Source organism: Camelina sativa, chromosome 7 (assembly GCF_000633955.1).
Source record: "Camelina sativa cultivar DH55 chromosome 7, Cs, whole genome shotgun sequence".
Classification (NCBI taxonomy): domain Eukaryota; kingdom Viridiplantae; phylum Streptophyta; class Magnoliopsida; order Brassicales; family Brassicaceae; genus Camelina; species Camelina sativa.
Window position 1 is genome coordinate 16234040 of NC_025691.1, and position 9440 is coordinate 16243479.

At 36.1% G+C, this 9440-nt stretch overlaps 1 pseudogene; it reads left to right on the forward strand.

The window, feature by feature from the left end:
- On the forward strand, nt 1632-9081 carry LOC104704677 (annotated as a pseudogene).

The window sequence follows — 9440 nt, forward strand, 5'->3', positions numbered from 1 at the left end:
CCCCACCCCCGACCAGGAACAGCTCGTGGACTAACGTGGTAAATCTCATCCTCCTCACTTTGAGCCTCTGACCAGGCATGTACTTGCTTGCCGCTAACCGTGCCACTTCATCCGGCTGATCGACCACATTCTCAAACACCTTTGCATTTCGGGCTTTCCAAATATACCATATAATCCAAGAAAATGCTGAAACCTGTGAGCTTTGATTTTGTGCCCCTAAGAAGTGATCCATATTTGCATATACAGAAGCCGTGGAAAACGTCAGGTTTCCCGTCGGAACATTAGAAAGAGCCCAAGCCTGCCGCGCTGGTGGACACTCAAAAAGAGCATGATTAATAGTTTCCCCCTCAGCCCCACACTGAAAACACTCCAAGTCACAAGAAATACTCCGTTGTCTTAAATTAACAGACACTCAGAAAGTATCTGCCACATAAAATGTTGTAACTTTGGGGGACAGTGGGTCTTCCATACACTAGCTTATAAAATTCTATAATTATTTAATTAAATTAAGGGAATCCCAAATATATACTGAGAAATTACTCAAAATATCACTTTTTTTTTTTTTTGCAAAAATACTACAAAATTTGTACTTTCCAAAATTTTTTTTAGGTTTGGGTTGACAATTTTAGATTTAGGATATAGTTTTTAGGGATAAGATTTAGTGTTTAGTATTTAGGGATTAGTTTTTAATATAATATACATTTTAGTGATATATTTAGAAGAAGAAAAAACTACAAATAATATTATTTTTGGAAAAAGAAACTCATTTTAGTAATATTTATGAGAATTACCTATATATAGAAATAGTATAGGCGTGGGCAAAATACCCGAATCCGAAAATTCGACCCAAACCCATTTCTAAAATTTTAAAATACCCGAATGGGTTTAGAATTTATTAAGATCGGATACCCGAACCCGATCGGGTATTATCCGATATCCGAATTAATCCGAACATATATAAACAGAGTGCAAAATAGTCATTATTGGGATTTGAACCCATCACCTAAAGCATTTAGTAGGTGCATTGTAACCATTTTAATCTCTTTAACTAATACTAAAATCTCCAGTATTTATATATTACTATGTACAACTTCTTTTGTAAAAAAAAGAAATTTTACTTATTTTGTAGAGACTTATTTGTATTTTTTTTATTCTATACTTATGAACTCTAGATACCAAAATATTCTTTTTACATATTAAAAACACACAAAAAAAAAGAAATGCAAAACAAAAAAAAACATTTTCAACAAGAAACATGTTTGTCATACCTTTTCTTCACTTTTAATATAGTTGAAGAGATTTAAATTTGGATATATTTGAAACTTGGATTGAATTCGTGTATTTTGTTAAGATTAAGATGTAAATAATCAAAACTGAACCCAAATCTAAAGTATATTTTGGCTATTGTAAAATCCCTTTACAATACTTGCGGCCTAAATTAGTATGTATATTTTTTTTTTTTTTGCCGCAAGTATGTAAATATCATTTTGTAATATAAATTGCTAGTAACAGTCCTGAAGAATCACACTGTGACACTCTGCTTTCGTTTTCTACTTTTCTCCAAAGGCAAACCCTAATAATTCCAATCCCAAAACCGTCGCATTTTGGCGCCAATTTCCATCTTCCTCATCATGGTCTCCGATTCCGGCGTAACCACAATCGCCGGCAACTCAGAAACCCTAAACCTTGACTCTACAAATCTCTACTCATCAGCAATCTCCTCTATCTCTCCCCAATTCCCCCCACCGAAACCACTGTTCTCATCTCTTTCAATCCCTCAATCAAAACGAATCCCTAAAACTAAATTCATTGTCGACCTCTTCCGCTTCCCACAATACTCCTCCTCCTCCTCCTTTGCCTTCATCCTCTTGCATTTTCACTCCGATCATTACTCCGGCCTCTCGTCTTCTTGGTCCCGAGGAATTATCTTCTGCTCACACAAACCGCTCGTCTCGTTGAACAAGTCCTTCAAGTTCCTTCACAGTTCATCTTCGCTTTGCCTATGCAACAAACGGTTGTGATCGATGGCTCTGAAGTTGTGTTGATTGACGCGAATCACTGTCCTGGAGCAGTACAGTTCTTGTTCAAAGTCACAGTGGAGGATGGTGGATTTGAGAGGTATGTTCATACTGGAGATTTTAGATTCTGTGATGAGATGAGATTTGATTCGTTTCTTAGTGGCTTTGTTGGTTGTGATGGTGTGTTTCTGGACACTACTTATTGCAATCCTAAGTTTGTTTTCCCGACTCAAGAGGAATCTGTTGGTTATGTGGTTAGTGTGGTAGATAAGATTAGTGAGGAGTGTGTGGATTCGAAGAAGAAGGTTTTGTTTCTTGTTGCTACTTATGTTGTTGGTAAAGAGAAGATTTTGGTTGAGATTGCTAGGAGATGTAAGAGGAAAATAGTTGTGGACGCGAGGAAGATGTCGATTTTGTCGGTTTTGGGGTGGGGAGAGGATGGAATGTTTACAGCGGATGAGAATGAGAGCGATGTTCATGTTGTGGGATGGAATGTTTTGGGTGAGACTTGGCCGTATTTTAGGCCGAATTTTGTGAAGATGGATGAGATTATGGTTGAGAAAGGGTATGATAAAATTGTAGGTTTTGTGCCCACAGGGTGGACTTATGAAGTGAAGCGGAATAAGTTTGCGGTTAGGTTTAAAGATTCGATGGAGATCCATCTTGTACCGTATAGTGAGCATTCAAACTATGATGAACTTAGAGAGTACATTAAGTTCTTGAAACCTAAAAGAGTTATTCCTACAGTTGGAGTTAATATCGAGAAGCTAGATAGCAAGGAGGTTAATAAAATGCAGAAACATTTTTCTGGATTGGTAGATGAAATGGCAAACAAGAAGGATTTTTTATTGGGTTTCTATCGCCAATCTTACCAGAAGAATGAGAAAAATGATATAGATGTTTACGAAGGGGAAGATATAAAAGCATGTGAAGACGGTGGAGATAATGTTTCATCATCTACAGAACCCTTATTACATGATACAACTCCTAGTTCTGTGACTGAAAGATTGTTGGTAGAAGTACGTGATTCTTTGCCTGCTTGGGTTACTGAAGAGCAGATGTTAGATCTGATTAAAAAACATGCTGGTGATCCTGTGGAAATGGTAAGTAACTTTTATGAATGTGAAGCAGAGCTTTACAAGCAATCCTCTCTTCCCACGCCTTCCTTCGAAAATCAGGTTGTTTTGTTTAATGACGATGTAACCGACTTGCAACCAAATCCTGTGAAGAGCACTTGTCCAGATGTTCAAGCAATTCGAAAAGGTTTTGACTTACCAAGAGATATAAATTTAACAAAGGATGCCATTTCTCCTGGGAAAAGAGGCAAAAGCTCGAGCAGTAAGTCAAACAAGAAGGCCAAGAAAGATCCAAAATCGAGACCAGTTGGTCCGAGGCAGCCAACCATTTTTAAAATTCTTCAATAAGGTCTCGGATAGTGGATCTAATTCTGTTGGTGTTGGTTCAGAGACTGAAGAATGCAATATATATAAAAAGATAGTTCACAATGATGCTACAGAAGCATACAAAGAAGTGACAGATCAATTTATTGATGTTATTAATGGTTCTGAATCTTTGAGAGATTATGCTGCCTCCATCATTGACAAGGCTAAAGGAGATATAAATAGGGCACTGAACATCTATTACAGCAATCCCAGTGAAATACTTGACGAGCATGCAGGTGAGAGAGGATTCTCTAGCAAAACAAATCAGATTTCAGAATGTCTACAAGCATGCTCCTCTCAGGAGGAAAAAAAGGCATCAGAAAAATCGGGATATGAAGTCAACATATCTGTGCAGCCATCAGCTGAAGAAATTGTAGACAAAAATTATATATCTCTACCTCCTGAAAAGTATAAACAAAAAGAGCACGGTTGGTGTATTTATATGCACAGTCTTTTAAATCTTATACCATATCATTTTTTCTCTTAAATTTGAGAGAGTTTGTCTGCAGCATTGTAGAAATTTTCAGCCAAGTTGAATTTTTGTGTTTGGTATAATGCAGCTTGTTGGAGGGAGGGACAACCAGCTCCATATATACACCTTGTTCGAACATTTGCTTCCGTTGAAGGTGAAAAGGGCAAAATCAAAGCTATGTCTATGCTTTGTAACATGTTTAGAAGGTTTCCAACTCTCTTTGTTTCCGGTTCACTCTATTAATTAAGCTGCAGCAATGATTACTGGAACTTATATTTCTGTATAATTCGCATCTATCAGTTTGTTGGCTCTCTCTCGAGAAGATGTTCTGCCCGCTGTTTATCTTTGCACAAATAAGATTGCCGCTGACCATGAGAATATTGTCAGTTTAAGTTTTATCGTTTTTTCCTTCTCGTTTTATTTGAATAACATGAAAAAAAAAATACTGATCATGTATTAATTGTGCAGGAGCTTAACATTGGTGGAAGCCTAATCTCTTCTGCATTGGAAGAAGCATGTGGAATAAGTCGATCTATTGTGAGAGATATGTATAATAGACTGGGGGATCTTGTTAAAGACAATTCTATGCCATCCGAGTTAATTTTTGGTTGTTTTTCTTTACTTTCCCCCTGCTGAAATAAGCTTTAAATATCAAAATTCTCAGGAGATGTTGCTCAGCTATGTCGACAAACACAAAAGGTTTTGGTTCCTCCACCTCCACTTTTAGTTAGAGATGTGTTTTCAACTCTACTAAAGATAAGTTAAAGAGCCTAACTGGTGATTCGTACAGCTATTAAACTGATGACACTTTGTCTCTTCGAAGATGAAAATATTCGGGTTTGCTTGTTCATCTGTCTGTTAAAATGGCTATAACGAATATTTGTGTTAAAGAACTTTATACATTAACAACATTTCTATTTTCTAAATTTTATATTGGTCTTGTTGGTGGCTTCCTTTCTTTTTACATCTATTTCATGCATATATAGGTATAAGTACTATGGATGCCTACGACAATGAGGATTTGCTGGAATAAATTAAATGATTTTATGTGGTCTCCAGATAACTATTCAGGTTCTTGAAAGTGAGTGGGACAGATTTAGATGGCCTTGTTTGTTGATTTTGACACTCGTGAGCAAAACAGTATGTGATTTATGTCTGGTAATTCAATTAAGCTTTCGTCCAACTAAGGACAGATTCATTGTTAGTGGATCATTATAATGATCTTTGTTTTCTAGCCGGAAATTGTTTTACATCAAGTTATTCTAGAAAGATCCTAACAGTTTTCCTCAGTGTGCAAACAGGTACTGGAAGTACTAGGCAAAAGAAAAATCTCATCGTGAAGCTAATGCGCTCTTGTAGAGAAAATGAGATCAAATTTCTTGTTAGAACATTGGTAAGAGTTTCTTGAAGATAACTTTTTCATAGTATTGTTCATAACTTCCGTGTTACAAGCAGCGATGTCCCTGTTCAGGCCCGTAATTTAAGGTTTGCCTGCACTCGGGCAAGCAATCGTTATGAATTCGTTCTGGAATTGCCATAACAAAGAACCATCCGAAAGCTGTTTCAGAGAGAAATTTGAGGTTTGATTTTGTTTCCTTTCTTAGTTCAGACAAAGTCTTCTCTTCTCACTTATCAAGTCAAGTATGTTTTCAAAAGTTTATGTTGTTAAGAAGAAACTTCAAAATTTCAGGGTGTTTCTGTTGTAGTAGTTGAGGCTTACAACATGCTTCCTTCTCTGGTGAGCTTTAAATATCAATCTTTACCTTCCCTGCTTCTTTTTGCTTTGTCATTTCATGCAAAATTTCATTTTAGTATTTTACTTATTTATTTGTTTGCATTAAATTTTGTTTTTACGACTAATAACGTTAGGGTGAAATAGTGAATTGATCAAGAATTAGTGAAAATACAAGAATCTGTTTTTTTCCTTAAAATTTGTTTTCTGGAAAAAAATTGAGTTCCAGCTGTTTACTTCAAACTGTTTGTTCTTTGTCCTACTCATTAGAGTAATGTTTTCAAGTAGAGACATCAATATCAACACATTATTCGTTATTTGTTTCCAAACAGGACGTGGTTGTTCCTTCTCGTATGGAAAAAGACGTTCAGTTTTCAACGTCAACTTTGTCAATGGTCCCAGGGATACCTATAAAACCCATGCTTGCAAAGTAATTGTGGAGATCCACCTGACATCTTTGTTTGCAAGACAATGATTAGAACTGCTGATCTCATGCCTATATTACTGTTTTTCATTGCAGAATTGCTAAGGGGGTTCAAGATTTTTTTAACCTCTTCCAAGACAAGGCTTTTACTTGTGAATGCAAGTAAGTTTGTCTCAAGAACTTCTCTTAAACTACTAAAAACTGATAAATTTCTGATTATAAACAGAATGTCTGTTTCTTTCTTTCGACTCACAACCCTTGAATCTTCTTTGCATTCTGTTAGATACCATTAAATGTTACAGTAGAGGTTGATATTATTTCCATGGTCTTTGCACTTGATTGATCTCCACTAATCTTCTGTGTTTTCTGAATCACCTTGTTATTATGTCTACATATGACTTTCAGATATGATGGCCAGCGCGCACAGATCCATAAGTTACTTGATGGTACTGTGCGTATCTTTCCTCGGAATGGCGACGAAACAACATCCAGATTTCCGGATCTGGTTGATGTCATAAAACGGTTTTCTTGCCATGTCGCTGAGACATTCATGTTGGACGCTGAGGTAGGAGAATTTTCTTATAATTCACTATATACCTCTTTATCTATCTAAACCCATCTAGGCACAAGAAAACGAGGCAAGGGACCTGTTGCTGGTTTTCAAAATCAACCAGTACTTGTTTATCATCAATTCTCTTGTTCAAACATGGTATACTGGATTTTTATGGTTCTAGGTGGTTGCCACTGATAGATTGAATGGAAACAAACTCATGTCATTCCAAGAGTTATCAACAAGAGAGAGAGGGAGCAAAGATGCTTTGATAACTACATAATGTATTAAGGTATTGAACACAATATCATACAACCTTATAACAACTATATGAATATGATTATCAGCATTAATGTCAAAAATTTCAGCAGTTTTCTCATTGGCTTTATTAATTACGTTATTGCCCCTTTGTCCTTTGTTGTAGTGACGGGTACAAACCTGTCACCTGTTTTATCTCATGTTTCTCTAATTGCTTGGATATGGGGACAAGTTTTTTATGCTTAGGATGTTACACTCCATTTCCAATTGAATGTTAGTATGGAAGTTCACATCGTTTTGCATTTCAGTCTCTACTAATCAAGTTCTCAACAAAGCTAGGCAAATTGGAGTTTTTTTTAATTGTTTGTTTTTTCAGTACGTTTGGTAATTTCCTAAAGAAATTTTTTCTTTTCGTCCTACTGTATCCATTGAATACAAAATTCCTAGTCCATTGTCATTTTTCTAGTTTTTCAATATGTTCTTCTAATGGCTTTCTGCAGGTTGAAGTCTGCGTCTTCGTGATTGATATTATGTTCGTCAATGGAGAACAGTATGAGTCTCTTACTCACTATTTTTATTTTTATTTGCATTTATACTAATAACCTATATGTTGATAAATGCAGGTTGTTGGCTCTTCCCCTCCGTGAGAGACGAAGGCGTAATTCCCATCATTCTCTTTTTTTCCCTTAACATGATGCATTCAATTTTTCTACCAGTTTCATATATGCACACTCTTATCTTACTTGGTTATGCTCAAACTTTCAGGTCTAAAGGAGGTTTTTCCTGAGACTAGACTAGGTTATCTTGAATATGCTAAGGAAATAACTGTAAGTGCTATGGTAGCTTCTCACCTAAAATGTATAGGCCAGAACATTGTAAAGCCTTCTTATGTAAGTGTTTTGGTATTTTCACTCGATCATTGTTTGATAGGTGGGAGCAGAAGAAGCGTCTTTGAATAATTAAGACACTTTGAGTAGGATAAATGCTTTTCTCGAAGAAGCATTTCATTCATCTTGTGAAATGGTAAAGTCTTTAGATGTTGATGCTGGATACTGCCCTACAAAGCGCTCTGATTCATGGCTCAAGGTCTCTTTACTGTAAATTATCTTACTAAAGATAATGTGTTGGAAATGGATTAAATGGTGCTATTTCTTTTCTGGTTCAGGTTAAGCGAGATTATGTAGATGGATTGGGCGACACATTGGATTTAGTTCCTATAGGTGCTTGGCATGGCAACGGGAGAAAAGCAGGATGGTAGTAAAAATATATTTCCCAACTTTCTATTTTACCGAAAGAAAAATGTTTGAATTGGCTTTGTAGCTTTTAAGTTCAATTGTAATCATAAGTATACTACTGGTAATTTCTCAAATGCATCTTGATGAATTCTGATTTTTCCTGTTATTGTGTGTAGGTATAGTCCATTCCTTATGGCCTGCTTCAACCCTGAGACTGAGGAATTCCAAAGTGTCTGTTGTGTCATGTCTGGTATTTCTGATGCCTTTTACATCGAGGTAATGAAAAGCTCAACTACACTTTCGCACTTCTCCATTCATCAAACCTTTTATGATTATGAATTCGAACGTTTTGACTAATGGTGGACATCTGGTTTATCGTTTGGTAGTTTTCAGTTTCGGTTTTGTTAGCTTTATAGCTGAAACCAATAGAACCCATTTGTAATTTACTATGGTCGGATGCGACTGGGGTTTGGTTTTTGGGTTCTTTTTACCTTTGTTATAAAATGATGAAACAGATCCGGTAGTACATACATTTTGGTTCAAATCAGGTTCGGTTTTGGTCTATGTTTTGTTGAGAACAATTTCAAGCATGATTCTACATTCTAGTATCGAGGATCGTCAATATGATGCTTATCTTGTAGATGAAAGAATTCTACTCCGGGGAAAAGATCCTTGCGAAAAAGCCGCCTTACTACATAACAGGGGAGACACCTGACATGTGGTTTTCCGCAGAGGTTGTTTGGGAAATCAGAGGTGCAGATTTCACGGTCTCGCCTGGTTACGGTGCCGCTTTAGGTCTAGTCCATCCATCCCGAGGCATCTCTGTTAGGTTTCCGAGATTTATTCGTAAAGTGACAGATAGAAATCCTGACGAATGCAGCACGACTACAGATATCGCCGAAATGTTTCATGCTCAAACCAGAAAAATGAACATCGTCTCTCAATTGTAACATGCTCCTATATGCTTTTGGATCGTTTAGGCGTTTGGGCTAGCAATCTCTTGGCAAGGGTGTTTAAATTAGTTGCCGATATTTTATGTGGTCTTTAATTCGATTTGTAAATTACCCGTAAACGATGTAAATGTTTTAGCCAATATGTATATATTAGGTATCTGCATCACTTTTTCTCGATTTTAACACACAAACGGTCCTATTGGTAACAACATTAAGGAATTAAAATCGAGAAAAATGTCAAAAACAACAGAAATTTTAAATTTGAGACGGTTTAATCCTCTATTTTGAAAATGTAAATTTATATAATAACTTTTTGTTGCTTTTGTTATTTTGTCAAAAAAAAAAAAAAAAAAAAA